Source organism: Hordeum vulgare, chromosome 4H (genome assembly GCF_904849725.1).
Source record: "Hordeum vulgare subsp. vulgare chromosome 4H, MorexV3_pseudomolecules_assembly, whole genome shotgun sequence".
In the NCBI taxonomy this organism is placed as follows: Eukaryota; Viridiplantae; Streptophyta; class Magnoliopsida; order Poales; family Poaceae; genus Hordeum; species Hordeum vulgare.
This window is the reverse complement of record NC_058521.1, coordinates 468949502-468970094: the sequence shown is the minus strand read 5'-3', so window position 1 is coordinate 468970094 and position 20593 is coordinate 468949502. Positions and strand designations below refer to the sequence as shown.

Here is a 20593-nt window from a genome sequence, read left to right as displayed (position 1 = left end):
ATTCATAGATAATCTGATCATAAATCCACAATTCATCGGATCTGGACAAACACACTGTAAAAGAAGATTACATCGGATAGATCTCCATAAAGATCATGGAGAACTTTGTATTGAAGATCCAAGAGAGAGAAGAAGCCATCTAGCTACTAGCTATGGACCCGTAGGTCTATGGTGAACTACTCACGCATTATCGGAGAGCTCATCGTGTTATGAAGAAGCCCTTCGTATCTGAATCCCCCTCCGACAGGGCACCAGAACGTGCCCCAGATGGGATCTTATGGAGATAGAAGCTTGCGGCGGCGGAAAAGTACTTTCGATGATCTCCTGGTTTTTTATGGAATTATTGGGAATATATAGGCGAAAGACCTAGGGTAGAGGTGGCCCAGGGAGACCAAAAGCGTGGGAGGCGCGGCCCCCCTGGCCGCGGCTAGGGGGCTTGTGGGGTCCCTGGTGGCCCCCTGCCTTTGTTCTCAAGTTTCCCGATCTTCTTCTGTTTTGGAAAAAATATTTTTGGACGTTTCGTTCCGTTTGGTCTCCGTTTAAAATCCTCCTCTCAAAGGGGTCAAAAACACGGAAAAAATAGGAACTGGCACTTGGCACTGAGTTAATAAGTTAGTCCCAAAAAGATATAAAAGGCATACAAAACATCCAAAGTTTGAGAGGATAATAGCATGAAACCATAAAAAATTATAGATGCGTTGGAGACGTATCAACAATCCATCACAAAGTAATTTACATTGCCACAATTATAGCAAGTCCTCACACGTTGCTTTCCCTTGAACCCACTTGAGTTGTTCTTGGAGAAATTTGGCATTGAGTTTCTCTTGTTGCCCCAAAACTGTCTTGATGCAATGGCCATATGTTCGTGATAAGCATACTTGGTGTCTTCGGGGCACAATTCCTCTTTTTCTTCCTCATATTCCTCCAATACAGCCTTGGCCTTCAAAGCAAGGTTGGGAGAGTCTTTTATTGACCGTTGAACACGAGCTAGATCATTGTCAACGTTCTTGTTCAATATGTTCATGGCAATAAACTCATCCAACACATCACTTGAGGACATGGAGTGAAAGTCTGGCCTGTGACGGATGAAAGAGGACCTGGATTTCTTGAAGGGCATAATAGCCTTGAGAAACTTACACTTGATCCAATTGTCATCCACATCATTGCTTCCATGATCTTGAAGAGCGGTATCATGAGTCGTCACCCTTCGTTATAGCTCATGAGGATATTCATCCTCAATCATAACAAATTCATCGACCTCATCAAGTATCACTTCATAGTTCGACCGTTGAATACTAGAACTTCCCTTGTACATGGAAATGATATGCGCCCAACAATCTTTGGCACGAGTGAAGGGATGCAAATGAGCAAGATCTTCAATAGGAATAGTGTGGGGACCCCGACTTACGAGTCAAGATCACTAAATGAATGTGCTTAGTGATCCCAGAGATCAATGCTCACCGAACACACAGAAATTGAATAACAAGAGTCTTACATTCATTCATACCGTTTGATGCAATAAGTGACCATTTTGGTCAAGTATTACATATATAGGGCCTAGAAGGCCAACACATCCAACTTGACCAATATCAGAAATATTGGTCGAAAGCGGGAACCCATGCCATCAGCCTTAACCTACAGGCATTATGACTGGGAAGCGTCCTAGCTTGCAGGAACGTCACCAAGTTACTCTTCACAATTTCCTGTTCTCTCATACCTGGTCAATGAAATGACCAATGGCAAGCCAATGAGTACTTTGAATGTGCTCGCAAACAGCCCATGATATGGATAATGCAGTTGGTACGATAATAAAGTAATATGCAGACTTTACGAAAAGTGAGTTTCTACTTATGAGTATGCATGATCAATTACTTGCAAGGATATGCATCATAAGCTAGATGGTAATCTTGAGAACAAGTTACATATATCAACATATCTGCTGAGGGTTGAACACTTCGGGTTCACCCGATATGCCAAGTCACCAAACTTGACCATATCAACTCTTTCATAGCACACCTTGAACACATGCACGCACACACACAATTGGTTTATGCGGAAACGACTGGACATAGTTTAAGCAGCACCACCCAAGTGTCCTTGACCGTGGACATGGCTATTTGAATAGTTTTACACTCTGCAGAGGTTGTACGCTGTACCCACGAGATCCGGGAAACTTCCGTCTCATCCACGACTCATGCTATACATCATACCCGAGGTAAGTACCCAATCATTGCCTTTCCCCCGACGATACTAGACAAAGATTTCACTCGATTGGTACCCGACCCACATGATGTACGTCTTGCGAGCACCGACTCTAGACCGTATCATCCATGCGGGGACTAACGGTGTGCTCGAAACACGTAAAATGGCATAGTCGACCTACCTGGTACGACTCCGTCACGAGAGTGACCACATATCACTCCCGCCACTAGTAATGTGTCTCTTTGCTAGCACCGACCAAAGTAATCAACAAAGCCCCGTCCCACAAAGGGGTATCGTGGTCGTACATGTAAGGTTGGGCGGTCGACACATCATAAATCTAATCCCATTTCTGAAACCACTCACCCAAAACCTTTCCGGTGCACCACTTCTTTCACAAGTGGTCACCCAACTCATCATCATCACCCTCGGGCATTAGTGGCACCCGACGGGGTTTTCGTAAGAACTTTTCATATCAACTATGTGTTACCATCATTTTGCACATGATCTTACTATGCATAGCACTACTGTCTACTTGTCAACATATTATCAGCGTGACCCTCATAGGTGGTAGGGTCATGCTCAATGCAAGTGCTTCGGAGGAGCCATCGGTAACACCATGCAGGGGTGCACTGAATAACCTCAACTATATGCATCAGAATAAAGTATTCAACTTGGCATGCATGAAAAGGTTGTCTCAGACATGGTCAAAGGGCTGCTTGCTTTGCTCACATAAGTCTCGGAGTCTTCGAGGTCTTCTGGTCCAACTCCGAGTATTCCGTCTACCAGTCAACTATCGTCGGAAACAGTCACAATAAGCCACACATCAAGCAGAATGGACGAAAATACCTGAAGCTTGCTCTCGGAGATTTGGACCATCGAGGATTTTTGAATGGACGAAAGGAGGAATAGGTGATCCTTAAATAAGCCTATAGAAATAATTTGGTTAAAAATGAGTGGATGCACTCAATAAACAGAGCATGAATTTAGAAAAATTTAGGAAGTTGTTCCACTGGATTTGGAGTTGATATGAATATCCTAGGGATTTTACAACACAGAATAAATAACAAAAGGGGGCTACTTCTTCAAGGCAACAGAAGCATGCCAGATAAAAATGTTGACTAATGCTTCAAAAATAGGGCATGATCTTAAGAGACTATGAAAATTGGAATCAATCCATTTGGAGTTGATTTGAACCCCATATGATTTTTGCAAGATGGGGCTAAATATATTCAAATCTGTATTTGAATATCAATACCGTAGAGAGTTGCTCTGGAAAAATGTGCCATGCACATATGTGGATAGATATTGAATTTAGAAACTTGTAGAAATTTGAACCATCATATTTGGTGCTCACATGAATTTTTGATGGATTTATGAAATGCTCATATGATGAATAAATGGAAAAGGGGGTCACCAGAGGGCTATCCTCGCACACTGGCGTTGGGGAGGAGTTGGGCCGGCCCATTGGCTCGCCCTGGTGAACGGGGAGGCCACTTAGGAGGCCACGCCGAAGGCGCCTTCCTGGATTGGCGCTTTCTCCGCGGGGAGGCGAAGTCCAGCGGGGCGCCTCCACTTAACGTCCTGGCCCACCCGCCAGCTCCCCTAGCCACCCGATAGGTGGGCCCCATTAGCTGGCGGTCGTCTTCAAGCTCCAGCAGCGGGAAAGGCAGAGGGGGTCCGGTGGTAGCTGCGGGCGCCTTCGGCCACCAATTCGGGTGAGCTGGCCATCGGAGCACTCATGGGCTCGATCCGCACCCGCCTGGGGCCCCATTTCTACCGGGGAACCACCGGGGAGAGCGAGCCCTTGGCCGCAGCGGGCCGGCCGATGGGTGGCCATGGCTGGAGCGCTCCGATGATGGGAGGAAGAGAAGGCAGCATAGGGACGTCCGCGAATGGTCTGGCGAGCTCCGGGAAGTGCTAGAAGGGAAGGAGGGAGCCGAGAGAGCTCGAATGCGAGCACGACCGAAGCGGAGCCATGGCGGCCGCGGGAGGGGAATGGGGGTGCGAGAGCTCCAATGGGGGGGGTCCTGGAGGTTGCTAGGAGGGAGGAGGGACCGAGGGAGAGCAACAAAGGGCTCAGGGCATGGTATAGCAGTGGGGCTATGAGGGGGAGCTCGGGATCGGCCTCTGGTGCCCACTGGCATGGACGGCACACGCGGCCTGAGCAGCTTGGAGTCTTCCTAGCACGGCCTGAGCAGCTTGGGCATGGTATAGCAGTGGGGCATGGTATAGCAGTGGGGCTATGAGGGGGAGCTCGGGATCGGCCTCTGGTGCCCACTGGCACGGCCGGCACACGCGGCCTGAGCAGCTTGGAGTCTTCCTAGCATCGTGGAGGGGTCAAAGGATGCTCTACGGCGTGCTGGGACACGCTCCCCTTGCTAGATCCGAGTTGCAGCAAGAGCCCAAGGTGCAGAGCACCGTTTCTGCATGCCAGGGAGGTGGTCACCGCGGCCACGTGTGTCGAGCGCGACCCCTTGGCTAGACCAAGGTATCAAACATGCAAGGCATGCGTGCCATGAAGCATTGGGAAGTTTGGACCCAGGTGGAGCTGGTTTGAAAATGTTTTGACTGTTGTTAAGTTTGCAGCAGCAAACTTAAGGCTAACAATGAGGACACTTACTGGAAAGATAATGGGGTGAAACCTTGTCTAGTAGTCTTAGGCATGGAAGGACTACAGTTCTGCAAAGTTTCAGCTCAAGAGGAGGTGTCTAGCTAGAAGCTGTAGTTTAAAGCTATATTTCAGCCAGAAATCAAGTTTCAGATGGGTTGCTCATATTTCCCACATGATCATGCCACATCTTGGTTTGAAATGATGCATTAGCATGCTAGAGATGCACTGGAAGAATGTGGGGGCTTTGGCTTAAGCTGAAGTATAGCAAGTGGGGTAAAACAATGCTGTCAAGTTAAAAATGAGAGGTAAATACATGGGGTCATCCTCCAATATTTGACCAGTGGCCATGGAAAGGTTACTGGAGGTAAAAGGTAACTATATAGAGTTGTCGTAAAAATCTAAGATCAAGTAGATAAGTGGAAGGGGTCAAAGTAGCAACTTTAGTTAGTGCACACAAAGTGTTTGATGGGTGTTAGGGCTACCAAATGGCTTCAATTGGTATGAAACTTAACAGGAGCACATAATAGATGAAAAATAAGCTTAGACACCAAATTTGGGATTTGGTGGAGAAGGTTTCCAATGTAGACTTGGAAAACTCATGAAATGGGCGAAAATGGCCTTCTACTTACAAAACTATTCAAATCAATTCCCACAAATCCAATATTTAATGTAGGGGCATTATTTGAGCATTGAAGCATGCCCAAAAACTTTTGGGTCAACTAGAGAAACTTTATAATGTAAAGTTTCCCAAAGTCAGAAATCAATAGAGAATGTTTTGAGGGGTTTGGGACAAGTTCATCTATTCCCCTTGATGCACCACTTGGTGTGGATGCATTACTGGAGTATCAGAACATGTCCACCAAATATGAGCACAATTGGAGACACTTTACAATGTAGAGTTGCTCAAATTTGGATCTGGACAGATAGGGTTTTAGAATATTTAAATGGATCAAATCAACTTGGATTGAGATGAAACTTGGCAAGATCATCATATATATCATATGTGACATGCTAGATTTTACAGGAATTTATTGAGAATGTTTCTTATAGAAATATTTCAAAAGATTGAAATAGGCAGGAAGGGTTTTGAAGGGTTTTGCCCAATGAACATGACCATGTGTTGAAACTCAGATATATGGAATATATATGTCGAGTGAGTTTCCCTAAATTTTCTCATTATTTTGAAAACAATAAAAATAACTTCCCTTCATAAGGGACCATTTCTGGCCTCTCAGAAAGGTATTTAAATAAAATAGTAAAATAACTATTAAAATAATAATATTGTGGTTTTGGGAATACATTTTGATAATGGGTTTCAATAAAATAATTTGTGCAAAATAACTTCTGTGATGTGAGGACTTGTAGTACAAATCCGATTTCAGGGGTTTTTGAAAGCTTGAATCAAGGAAATGCTATTTCATGAAAATAAGGTTTGGTAAAAATAGTTTTTGGTCCTACACAGATGGCATGATCATTAGGCGAGGGTTTGGGTCAAGGAGCTGAGTTTGGAGAGTAGCAGGAGCATTGGATTCAAACACAAGTAATAGGCAAGCAAGCAAACATCACATCAAGCATCACAAGCATTCAAAAAAAAATTAATTGGTCCTAATTGTTGAGATAAGTTAATTCAGCCAGGAGAGTTAAACACAGGGTGTTGCAGACCTTACCCTCTTAAGACAATCTTGTCCCCGATGTTTCTAGGCTAGGTGTTGGAGAGATTCAAAATCTTGAGTCGGAGGTGGTCTTCATGTCCACATGCTTCTCCTGTGGGTCTTGAAGTGCTTGATGATACCACCCAAGTGCTCCGCTTGTCTTGATTGACCATGAGCAGGGTTCGGGAAATCAGCTAGGCTTGACAGAGGTCCAAGGGCTTGGTGCACTAAAGTTCTCGCAAGGGCCTGACTTGCAGGTGCATTCAAAGTCGGAATACGTGGCAAGGTAGCGTGTGTGGGTTGGGTCTCGTCCATGGGTCTAAGCTTAGAGACTCATCATTTAGAATAGGTCCTACCATCTCGGAAGGTTCATGAGGGGTCCTGGATGAGCTGGCTACCCAAGAGTATAGACCAGTTATCCACTCCCATGGTCTGTGGCTCAGTAAGCGGGTGGATCACCTTTAGCAGGTTTTCACCGTGATCCTATTAGGACTCTCATCCTTGATTTGGACCAAGAAGGGGGCTCTCTGATTTTCCTTGCTGTCCAAAGGCTTCATCGACTTGGTCGCTGATGCTTCTTGACATAGTTGATGTAGTCGGTGCTGGATCGATAGTTGACTTCTACCGCTTCTTCTTCATTGTCGTGGTTTCCCAACCATGGCGGTTCTTCGTCTTGTCTTGGGTAGGGTAGACTTCCGCTATCTTGAGGTCACTTCAAGAAACCCATCCTCTTGAGATAACACCTTTTTCTCGAGAGGCATAACAATCAGTGTTCCTCGGGCTCGTCCGACCAGGACGAAAGTGTTCCTCCTCTTATTCGGTGGATAAGTATGTCAACCATGGGGATAACAACATACTTCGCTGAGCATCACATAAGTACAGTGCTCATGACACAGGTGAGGAGAATGCGAACTTGCTACGGGTGGTCACTGGACGAGAGGTTCGTGGTCCAACATGATCTAGTCCGTCATGCCCATGTTCGTCATAGGCACGATGGGTGGTGGTCGGGGGGAGTACTAGCCATATTTCAATGACTTAGAGCCGTTGCCTATGGTCATAATCCGATCACCTTATGGCTCGGTGAAGCTTTGGGTTTCAAGGAACTTAGGACGTGAGTGAAAATCTATCATCTTATCCTATGCACATTCCTTAGATGCCAATAGTATGACCTCTCACTTTGGACAAAAATCACCCTATTTCATCAAAGATACCATCTCACATAAGTCAACTCCACAACACTCATGCTAGTCAACACGAGGGTTGAGGGGAGGACTAAACCCCAAACATCACAAGTATGATACACCATACGTTGCAGATGCGTTCCTATGCAAGTACCTCGGGGAGGCATACAATCTCCTAAGCTTGAATTAGGACACCACAAATCCAAATGTCCAGCTAGATCATCCAATGGACAGGGTACTGCATCCCTTTATTAAGGGAACACGTAATGTATCAATCAAAGGTCTTGTTTCCTTTCTACGAATCCGATCAAGTGGTCCATCAATCCGGTTGTTCATCACTGGACCCATCACTCCTAAAATCCAATATTGATGGTGTTCTACATGATCATTTAGAGACCTCATGACCCACATATTATTGCCAAAACTACATCATAGCGTATCCACCAACTTTCAATATCATGGCCAACTCATCTTCGAAGCCAGCTTATATAGGTTCGTAAATCAATTCGACGACTCCAAGTATTCGTACTTGTTATTAACCGAGAAACATGGTTTCTCGATCGAGATCGTCGGGCTAAATCCAAGTTACTCCGAACCATGTGGCCTCATACATCATTAATACTCTATTGAGATTACCTATTTAAATCCAAAACTCAATTCAATAAGAACTCTTACTCGCTACTCCTAGTCATTATGGTAACATCATCAAATCATGTCTACTACTTGATAAAGTCAATTATACCACCAAGAATTATTGCTCGTGGTCATAATCGTCCTACTGAATCCAAATTTACTCCAGGAACATGTAGGTTATGCTACTATATCAACTTGTTCCACCAAGTTCACCTACCTTTATAAGGGTCTTACGATCCACCAAGATAGTCTAGCTATATCCTCAAGACACCTATCATCATCACAACAACCTTAGTCTAATACTCTCATATCCGAGAACGATCCTTCTTATGGCATCAGGGTTATGGTGCTAGCTTAAGAATGAAGGATACTTGTTCACCGTGATCACTTGTTCCATAAAGAACCCAGTGCTAAGCGGGGGTTTATCGGGGCTCTACGGGTGTTTTGGCAAATCCGTGTAAGGCTTGTGGAGTTTAGGTTGCTCTAGGGAGGGATCTCCATTCTCGAGGAAAAGCATAACCTCTGTAGGTTATGCCTGGTTGAGTACGTTGCCGTCGGAGTCTTCCGTGCGAGTTGTTTGTCGAGGTGGATCCTCGGTGCATCTTGCCTTGCGGGTCTCCAGTTGTCGAGAAGGTGGGGGAGAGGGAGTAGCATGGAGGGGAGTGCCTAAAGGGTGCTATAGTGCAAGTGCAATCAAACAAGTGCCAAAAGTCAATTCGAACATCAAGATAAGACACGTGATATAATCGCATGCTTGTTACCTAGAGCAAAAGCGCAACTTATGTCAAGCGCAAACAAAAAAAAACAAGCAACACACAACATGGTTCCATCCGAACCATTTCACGGACTCGACTTTGTATAGGGAATTCACGACTGATCCTAGCCTAGGGGTTTTCGGACTCGACAATCGTGCTTGCTTCGTGGTCCGGAGAGGAGTCCGCTCAATCTTCTCGGTCTTCTTATGGTTTCACCATGTCTCTTGTTGTTGTTTGCCAGAACGACTCGGGATGAGCTAAAAAGAATTCTTGACGACTTCTCATCTGATGAGGTGCCAACGAGGGTGGTTCTTCATGGCTGTCATTGACACGGTCTTCTGTTGTCTTTATAATCTTGTCATTGTCTTCTTGCCTTCCAAGGCGTCGAGAGTTCCAAGTGGACAACCATTATGCAATGACATCAGCAAGGCATGATAGAGTTCTGACCTGTGATTCACGTTGGCCACAATATCGACACCTAGGGCGGGGGATGAAGAGAACCGTTTTCCTACTCACTAAGGTTAGGCGGACCAAATGACGAGGTTCCCATCCTCCGGTGGTGGTCGACACAACCTTGATACTAACAGGGTCTCTCTATTAGTGATGCAGATCATGGTCTTGCACATATTACGTCCTGGTCATCGTAGGTGAAGGTGGCATCACTCCAAAACAGTGCTGAGGGTGTCACCATCTTCTAGGACTCGATGTCCTTGTTTCTCTTGGATGCACTTCTGTCGGTGTCGCTTGGTCATAGCATTGTCATCCTTGTCCTCCAAGTTTGTAGGTGGTTGCTTGGAAAGGTTGCTTCCTTCCGAGTTACCCACGAGGATTTTTGGTAATCCCGTGGTCGCACATATGGGTTCTAGCGGCCATTTGCAAGTTTTGAAGAAGCAAGCAAGGAGTGTCAAGAGAATAAGAGTGGAAGTGCTAAGGAAAATACCTTGCTTCCTTTGAAAATTTAGGAGAGGTGAGAAGATACAAGTTTTGCAAGTACTTTTTGAAGGGTCTGAAAAATAGATTTGTCCTAACTAACCTCCGTGCTAACTAAGGGATTTCTACAGTCAGGATGACTCTGATACCAGCTCTGTGGGGACCCCGACTTACGATTCGAGATCACCGAATGAACGTGCTCAGTGATCCCAAAGATCAATGCTCACCGGACACACATAAACTGAATAAGAAGAGTCTTCCATCCATTCATACCGTTTTTACAATAAATGACCATTGTGGTCAAGTCTTACATATATAGGGCCTAGAAGGCCAATACACCCAACTTGACCAATAGCGGAAATATTGGTCGAAAGCATGAACCCATGCCATCAGCCTTAACCTACACGCATTTTGACTGGGAGGCGTCCTAGCTCGCAGGAATGTCACCATGTTACTCTTCACCATTTCATGTGTTCTCATACCTGGTTAATGAAATAACCAGTGGAAAGCCTATGAGTACTTTGAATGTACTCGCAAACAACCCATGATATGTATAATGCAGTTGGTACGATAATAAAGTAATATGCGTATTTTGTGGAAAGTGATTTTCTACTCAAGAGTATGCATGATCAATTACTTGCAAGGATATGCATCATAAGCTACATGGCAATCTTAAGAACAGGTTACAGATATCAAAATATCTACTGAGGGCTGAACACTTCGGATTCACCCGATATGCCAAGTCACCAAACTTGACCATATCAACTCTTTCATAGCACACCTTGAACACACGCACGCGCACACACACACACGCACACACACACACACACAACACACAACACACACACACTTGGTTTATACGGAAACGACTAGACATAGTTTAAGTAGGACCACCCAAGTGTCCTTGACCGTGGACACGGCTATTCGAATAGGTTTACACTCTGCAGAGGTTGTATGCTGTACCCATGAGATCTGGGAAACTTCCGTGTCATCCACGTCTCGCGGTATACATCATACCAGACACTACTAGGAAAAGGGCTATAGATGATATAGACACTAATGGCGCACCAGACAAGTAGTGCGCCACTACTATATAGAAGTGGCGCACCATGTACAGGTGTGCCATTAGTGTGATGGACACTAATGGCGCAGCACACACTCGGTACGCCACTACTAACAATTTTTTTTCTTTTTTCTTTTCCAAAAGTACTAATGGCGCACCGGGACAGAGTGCGCCATTACTAGTTTAACTAGTAATGGCGCACCACTCATCAAGTGCGCCACTACTATAATGTTTTTTTACAAAACTACTAATGACGCACCTGCAGCTGGTGCGCTATTAGTAACCAGGGTTACTACTGGGGCACCTCTCTAGGATGCGCCATTGCTATAATTCAGATCCTAGTTCGTGGACAGCTGCCGCCGACGCCTCGATCCCTCCCCTCCCCTCCCCTCCCCTCCCCTGACGCCGCCGCCCCAACCTCGACCGCGCGTTGCCGCGCCCCTGGTGCACCCGCGCGCCGGTTCTCCTCCTCCACCCGCTCCCCTACCGGCTCCGCGTGCCCATGCGCCTCGCTCCGCTTCGCCCTGTATCTGGCCGCTCCACCGCCGGCTTCGCTCGACCTCCGTCTGCGCCTCCGCGCCCAGCTGTCGCGCTGCGGCGTGCTCCCGGCCTCCGCGCGCGCGCCTCCGCTCGTGCCGGCTCGGCCCCGCCACTCCTGCCGCGTCTGCGGCCGAGCCCGCGTCATTGCGCTGCACCGGCCCGCCGGCTCCGCCCGCGCCTCCTCCTCAGCGTCTGGCCCGTCGCCTCCGTATTCCCCGTCACCGCGCGCCCGCCGGCTCACCCCCCGCTTGGCTGGCTGGCTCCGGCGCGCTCCTCATCCGGCCCTGCTCCTCTGCGTACTGCGTCGACACCGCCCACAATTCCGGCCATTGGCTTGGTTTCTGAGGTACGAGCATCCCCAACTCCAGAGATTCTGGGCGCACCGGCGCGCGCCACCTAGATCCGCAACCGTGTGGATTTTTGGCTAGTGTTGGGACCGGAATCCGTTCATAGGCAGAAGATAACATATGTCTCAACCGTATGTTTGACGAAGCTGCCTCCTCCTGCATTTGACCACAAATTCCAATGGTGAGCAAGTCGGACATTCTTTCCTCCAAATGAGCAAGTCCAACATACCATATGTTGGATTTCGGGACATCCATTACACTTTCTTGTGACTTGTGAACTTTGTTTAATCATTCAGGTCGTCCCTGTCAATATGTCAACCTAAACATGGAAGAAGTCATCATTCAAGGTGTATCATGACTGCTCTGGATGATAGGCAGTCGGTACCATCTTCATCGATGTCTTCATTGCGTGGGGTTCATCCCCTTGTGGATTCTTCAAAGAAGAAAGTACTATCATTTTCCAAGAGGATCGACAGATCAATTGCATCCTGAATTTTCCTAGTTCACCATGAAGCAAATTAGGTGCTTTAATGAGCCGCAACAATTGATTTTTTCTCTTCTTCCTATAAAATAAGCACCGCATTGATTCAGTTTCTATTTTTTTCAGTTTTCTTCTGCCTGCATAAAAACCAAACTGTCCAAACATAAATTCTAATGCTTAAAATGGCGTTCTATTCTGAAGCCAGGACTCCAGGATCGATGCTGGTATGTTTTACTTTTTTATTCTCTGTGATTTTTACTGCGTCAGAAAGAGTTTGCTTACCAAATTCTGCAGTTAAACATTATCCTATTGCTAGCTAACAAGGCCTGGCCTCTCAACTTCAGAGCAGAGTGGCAACTAACCGGCTCTCCCGTCCCTCGCCACCTGACGCCGAGCAATGTTTATGCATGCTTGCAACCTACACCGAGAGACTCATCCACGTCCTCCGTGTGTCCCGCAGTAGCAGGCAGCAGCGCATCGACGACGACATGATATTTCACAGCTCTAGCATCCTGGCGTGTGCATATTCGGAGACATCAATGGGTATGACTTCTTTTACCTCAAAATAATCTCTAACTACCGCAACACAAGAAATAATTAGCTGCAGTTTTTCTCTAAGCATGTACTGCAGAATCACAAAAACATTCTCTAGTTTATTTGATCACGTGTACTCTGGTTCAACATGTCTCTTTTATTTCCAAGTGCTAACCAGGTCTCCGTCTACAGATTACAGTGGAACTAATGGGAACCTACAAGTTGGCAACCGCTTGTTTCACCAACGCTAGCGACACATTCTCACAGGGAGTGTCCAGGTCACCGACGCGGTTGAGACATATGTTATCTTCTGCCTATGTCAACCTAGCCATATCAAGACCGTGTGGACACAGTTGAGAAAAACTCGCGCTACTTATATAATGAATAAATAACTGTACTGGTGATGCAGCTAGGGCAGTGTTTCGCTGTCAATAGTAGTGCTGCTTTGTGCTTTCCTTGTCATGTTAGTTCTCCCTTGGGGAGAGAATTACGATCTTCTACATTTTCTTCTGCGGCTCATATAGTTTCCCTTCATACTCGCTTATGCTATTTACAGATAATAACAGGTCCAAGAGAAGTAGAAGCAAAGATCTACTCAAGATGGTATGCATTACTTCAACTGCCCTTGAAATTTCCTATGCAACTCGGTGCCATATGAGAAGTCATAATCTAGCACGCTGCGCGTCCAGCGTGTCGTCATCAGACCATAATCTAGCACGCTGCGCAAGGCTACCGAAGACCCCATTTTTGTATTCTCATTTGAGCCATAATCCAGCACGCTGCGCGTCCAGCGTGTCGTCATCAGACCTGAGAGGCAGACTCACGGTGGAGGTCCTCATGCGCTGCAGATCCCCCGTTTCCTTTTGAAAGAAAGACTAGACTCGAGGGAGAGTCAAGTCAACTCAGTCCAGATCTCGTTGGGTTCATTTATATGCGACTTCGGCCGGCTAGCAACGAAGCCATTCATCTCACAAGCCTCATCCCCATTTCGTTGTTCCCTTCCCTGCATCTACCCCAAGTGTTGGATCTTCTCCAGGTTAGTGCTTTTTCTTCTATTACAAACCTTGGTGTTTTTCAGATGATCCTAGCACAGCCCTGTTCAGTGGCGAAGCCAGCAATTGGCAAGCTTTGGCTGCTACATTTTTCAATATGCTCGAGAATGAAACTTCTTTTTAGTCTAATCTGATTTAATGAACTTTGCAGCTATTATAACTGTGGAGCTTCGAAAACATGGTATGGGATTTGAGGAAAAGCTGTTGCAGATTTTGGGAAAGTGGTATGTGAGCATGTATATGACCATGAAAGTTTTTCAGGTGAACGGGAAACTGCAGCATTTGATATCCTTTTGGGGAAAGGCTACAATGGACCCTCCAAATATTCTCTGCTTACTGCACATTTCATTTTTGTAGAGATTATGCCTGAAGCACCGGGTGTTTGAAGTATCTCAAGCTGATCTTCAGAACGATGAGGACCAGGCCTACAGGAAGATTATGCCTGAACCATTTGTCGTTTCTCCTTTGGCTCCGTCTATTCTTGTCCCATCTCTTTGCTAGACACTTTTTTAGATTGCAAGTTTCTGCATGTACTAGTGCTCGCTATTCTAAGGAAATTGCTTGTTCGCATCGTTAGAGAACGCTAGTTGGTACTTTTACCCAAACCGAATGTTTCTGAACTTTTTCTGTGGTTGTGCTCAATTTATCCCATGGCTGTAAAAAAAAGTGTAGCACGCCGAAACACAGTAAGAGGATGTGATAAGAAAATTGTTCAGTTGTTTTCTGCTCGTACAGTTTATGCCCAGTTTCTTCTATTTATCTTGTGATAATGTGACTTGGAAAGTATAAATGTTATCATTTCCTTTTAATTCAACATTCAAGTCATCCTTCCTTGCAGATAACGGAAACCTCCATAGGTCAAGCACTATGCCGGGGGTGATAAAGGATACTGAGATAACTACTGAAACTACGGGTCCATCAAATCTGGAAAGGTCAAAAACTGAGAGGCGCAAACAAAGTAACCCAGCTGATGATCCTGCTAAACAGTTATTGGATGATAAGATTTCCATAAGGAAAAAGGTGTGTATACCTGGCCCTCTTATCTTCCTTGGTATGATGAAATGTAGCTTCTTCTTGATGCGGTCCATGTGCTGGTTATGTAAATGTAGGAGGTATTGAATTGTGAATTATGTTAGCTTCTGTATGAACATTGTCATTAATATGTTTGGGAGATAGTTTTTATATGTAATTACATCTCTATAGAAGTTGGAGCTGATGAAATTCCAAGTGCATTAGTGGGTTGGAACAACATAGTATATACAAATTTGTAAGTTTTGACATACTGCACTGCATTGCATGGAAGCTTGAAACATGGCCAGATTTACTAATTTGTGTCTGGTGCTGGATTTCTCTCTCTTCTAATCTTCTGCAAATTTAACTTCACACAGCTCAAAATGTTAAATCGAATAGCTACAGTGAAGGATGATGGAACTGTGGTTGTTAATGTACCAAGTACACTAGATGCGACTCCAATTGACGTTGGAGTAGTGGATGGCTATGAGGATGATGTAGTTGAAGAATCATTTTGTAGTCAGCCGCTCATCTCTTAACTAGCATCAGTGATTCAAGGCCTAGGGGTGTTCCACGATGGGCAACCTTGTCAGTTCAGTCTAGTGTAAGATTTATATATGTGGAAACAGCAGAGACCTTGACTCGCAGTTTGCAAACATGTCTTTGAAACACAAGGATATATTGTTAACTATGGTATCATGCTAATCTTTTGATCAAATATTTTTAATATGCATATGAGATTTTAACAACTTGATCTGGTTCCAATTTCTTGACAAATTTGTGCAAAATGTTTTCAGGTACTCAACTTATTGATGCACATGGACATGATGACTCTCTAGCGTTTATGGACCAACCAACCTGTAATCATGGACCTTATTGTCTTGTAGACCATTTGGTGTTTCGAGTGTTTTGGAGCTTGCCCTTTGTGCATGTAGATACAAATTTGTGTGTTCTGGACCATCTGAAGTCTCTCATAGTAATCAATAGTCCTTATCTTTTTGTGACTTGTGTGTTCTAGATGATTGTTAAGATGGTCAAAATTATGCTTCCTCTAGGTTAATTTGTTTGTCAACTTGCGTTCAATGTATGTGCATGTTTATAAACATATTTTTATTGTGGTGTAATATGTGTTTATCTTGAACCTTCTTGTGGGTGTGAGGATAATAATTGAATATTTTTAGAGCTGGTAGTATAACCTGTGGTGCACCATGAGCTATACTAATGGCACACCTGGAAGGCATACTAATGGCGCACCTGGGAGGCATACTAATGGCGCACCTGGGAGGCATACTAATGGCGTATCATAAGCTATATTAATGGCGCACTGCCTGGTGCGTCATTAGTAAAAAATTCTAATGGCGTGATGCTAGTGGCGCACCTATAGTGCGCCATTAGTAGCCAAAACAGGTGCGCCACTAGCAGGCCTTTTCCTAGTAGTGCGAGGTAAGTACCAGATCATTGCTTTTCCCTTGACGATACTAGACAAAGAGTTCACTCGATTGGTACCCAGCCCACATGATGTACGTCCTTCGGGCACTGACTCTAGACATCCATGTGGGGACCAACGGTGTGCTCAGAACACGTAAAAATGGTGTAGTCGACCTACCTGGTATGACCCCGTCATGAGAGTGACCACATATCACTCCTGCCACTAGTAATGTGGCTCTTTCTAGCACCGACCAAAGTAATCAAAAAAGCCCCGTCCCATAAAGGGGTATCGTGGTCGTACATGTAAGGTTGGGATGGTCGACACATCATAAATCTAATCCCATTCCCGAAACCACTCACACAAAACCTTTCCAGTGCACCACTTCTTTCACAAGTGGTGACGCAACTCATCATCATCACCCTCGGGCATTAGTGGCACCCGACGGGGTTTTCATGAAAACATTTGATATCAACTCTGTGTTACCATCATTATGCACATGCTCTTACTATGCGTAGCACTACTGTCTACTTCTCAACATATTATTAGCGGGACCATCATAGGTGGTAGGGTCATGCTCTATGCAAGTGCTTCAGAGGAGCCATCGGTAACACCATGCAAGTGTGCACCAAATAACCTTAACTATATGCATCGGAACAAAGTATTCAACTTGGCGTGCATGAAAAGGTTTTTTCGGACATGGTCAAAGGGCTGCTTGCCTTGCTCGCATAAGTCCTCGGGGTCTTTGAGGTCTTCCGGTCCAACTCCGAGTATTCCGTCTACCCGTCAACTATCGTGAGAAATAATCACAGTAAGCCACACAGCAAGCAGAACAAACGTGCTATATAAATGAAAGTTTTATTTTCCTTAGACCTCTTTGGTCATCAGAAAAATACCTCAAGCTTGCTCTAGGAGATTTGGACCATCAGGGATTTTTGAATGGACGAAAGGAGGAATAGGTGATCCTTAAATAAGCCTACAGATATCATTCCGTTAAAAATGAGTGGAGGCACTTAATAAACAAAGCATGAATTTAGAAACATTTAGGAAGTTGTTTACTGGATTTGGAGTTGATAAGAATATCCTAGGGATTTTACAACATGGAATAAATAGCAAAAGGGGGCTACTTATTCAAGGCAACAGAAGCATGCCAAATTAAAATGTTTACTAATGCTTCAAAAATAGGGCATGTTCTTAGGAGACTCTCAAAATCGGAATCACTCCATTTGGAGTTGATTTGAACCTCATAGGAATTTTGCAAGGTGGGGCTAAATATATTCAAATCTGAATTTGAATGTCAATACCACAAAGAGTTGCTCTGGAAAAATGTTCTATTCACATATGTGGATAGATCTTGAATTTAGGAACATGTAGAAATTTGAATCATTAGATTTGGAGCTCAGATGAATTTTTGATGGATTTATGAAATGCTCAGATGATAAATAAATGGAAAAGGGGTCACTAGACGGCTATCGCGCCCACTGGGGCAGGGTAGGATTTGGGTCGGCCCATTTGCTCGACCTCGCGAACGGGGAGGCCACGCAGGAGGCCACGCTGAAGGCACGTTCCTGGATTGGCGCTTTCTCCTCGGGGAGGCGACGTCTAGCGGGTCGCCTCCACTTAATGGCCTCGCCCACCCGCCAGCTCCCCTAGCCAACCAACAGGTGGGGCCCGTTGGCTGGCGGTCGTCTTCAAGCTCCCGCCGCGGGGAAGGCAGAGGGGGTCCGGTGGTGGCTGCTGGCGCCTCCGGCCACCATTTCGGGCGAGCTAGCCACTAGGGCACTCGTGGGCTCGAGCCGCACCCGCCTGGGTCCCCATTTCTGCCGGGGAACCACCGGGCGAGCGAGGCCTTGGCCACAGTGGGCTGACCAATGGTTGGCCATGGCTGGGGCGCTTCGGCGATGGGAGGAAGAGGAGGGAGCATAGGGGAGGTCCGCGAAGGGTCTGGCGAGCTCCGGGAAGTGCTAGAAGGGAAGGAGGGAGCCGAGAGAGCTTGAATGCGAGCACGACCGAAGCGGAGCCATGGCGGCCACATGAGGGGATTGGGGCTCGGGAGCTCCAATGGGGGGGGGGTCCTCGAGGTTGCTAGGAGGGAGGAGGAACTGAGGGAGAGCAAGAGAGGGCTCGGGGTGAGGTATAGCGGTGGGGCTACAAGGGGGAGGTCGGATCCGCCTCTGGTGCCCACTAGCACGGCCGGCACACGCGGCCTGAGTAGCTTGGAGTCTTCCTGGCGTCGTGGAGGGGTCAAAGGATGCTCTGCGATGCGCTGGGACACGCTCCCCTTGCTGGACCCAAGCTGCAGCAAGAGCCCAAGGTGTAGAGCACCGTTTCTGCATGCGAGGGAGGTGGTCACCGCGGCCACGTGTGTCGAGCGCCACCCCTTGGCTAGACCAAGGTATCAAACATGCAAGGCATGCGTGCCATGAAGCATTGGGAAGTTTGGACCCAAGTGGAGCTGGTTTGAAAATGTTTTGACTGTTGTTAAGTTTGCAGCAGCAAACTTAAGGCTAACAATGAGGACACTTACTGGAAAGATAATGGGGTGAAACCTTGTCTAGTAGTCTTAGGCATGGAAGGACTACAGTTCTGCAAAGTTTCAGCTTACAAAACTCATGAAATGGGCGAAAATGGCGTTCTGCTTACAAAACTATTCAAGTAAATTCCCACAAATCCAATATTTGGTGTGGTGGCATTATTTGAGCATTAAAGCATGCGCAAAAAGTTTTGGGACAATTGGAGAAACTTTATAATGTAAAGTTTCCCGAAGTCAGAATTCAACACAGAAGGTTTTGTGGGGTTTGAGACAAGTTCATATATTCTCCTTGATGCACCACTTGGTGTGGATGCATTATTGGAGTATCAGAACATGTCCACCAAATTTGAGCACAATGGGAGACACTTGGCAATGTAGAGTTGCTCAAATTTGGATCTGGACATATAGGGTTTTAGAATATTTAAGTGGATCAAATCAACTTGGATTGAGGTGCAATTTTGCAAGATCATCATATATATCATATGTGACATGCTCGAATTTTACAGGAATTTATTGATAATATTTCTTATAGAAATATTTCAAAAGCTTGAAATAGGTAGGAAGGGTTTTGAAGGGTTTTGCCAATATTTTGAACATGACCATATGTTGAAACTCATATATATGGAATATATATGTCCACTGAGTTTCCCTAAATTTTCTCAATATTTTGAAAACAATAAAAATAACTTCCCTTCATAAGGGACCATTTCTGGCCTCTCAGAAAGGTATTTAAATAAAATAGTAAAATAACTATTAAAATAATAATATTGTGGTTTTGGAAATACATTTTGATAATGGGTTTTGATTAAAATAATTTGTGCAAAATAACTTCCCTAATGTGAGGACTTGTAGTACGAATCCCAACTGAGGGGTTTTTGAAATCTTAAATCAAGGAAATGCTTTTTGGTGAAAATAAGGTTTGGTAAAAATAGTTTTTGGTCCTACACACATGGCATGATCATTAGTCAAGGGTTTGAGTCAAGGAGGTGAGTTTGGAGAGTAGCAGGAGCATTGGATTCAAACACAAGAAATAGGCAAGCAAGAAAACATCACAAGCATTCACAAAATTTTAAATTGGTCCTAATATTTGAGATAAGTTAATTCAGTCAAGAGAGTTAAACAGAGGGTGTTACAAACATCCGCATGAAGGATGAACAAGCCTGAATGGTTGTGCTGAGTGTGAACCTCTTCTCTTGGTGTGAGGTTTCTTGGATCATGCGCATAGTAGCCTTTCTCGAAGATTCTCCAAAGTTGTGTTGAGCTGTGATTCAAATGAGCCTTTATACGAAAATCCCAGTTAGCAAAGTCATTCTTAACAAGCTTAGGTGTAGGACCTAGGTTAATAATATGCGGTGGGTGAACCGGTCCTCCATAGACCATGGGAGGAGGAACCAAGGCAAAGGTATTTGCCCCACTCATTCCTTGAGGCAATTTATATCTTTCACTAGCATTTTTGTTTTCGGAATTGGTCCCCGTATCCAAAGTTGTGGGATTAACCACATGCAATGGGTCGGTAGACAATTTGAAACTATCAAGGAAATCTTTAAGCATGCTCTTGACCTCGATAGCCACTAAGGATCTATATGTGGACATGGACTCATTTAGGTTCTCTCGGGAGACCGAGTTTGCAACAGCTGCCTCT

At 45.3% G+C, this 20593-nt stretch overlaps 1 long non-coding RNA gene across 1 annotated transcript; it reads left to right on the top strand.

Moving 5' to 3' along the window:
- Positions 1-14248: 14248 nt before the first annotated feature.
- LOC123448998 lies at positions 14249-15992 on the top strand. The gene is made up of 3 exons (XR_006631947.1): positions 14249-15001; positions 15370-15685; positions 15790-15992. It is a non-coding gene; the product is annotated as an uncharacterized LOC123448998 (long non-coding RNA).
- Positions 15993-20593: the final 4601 nt, after the last annotated feature.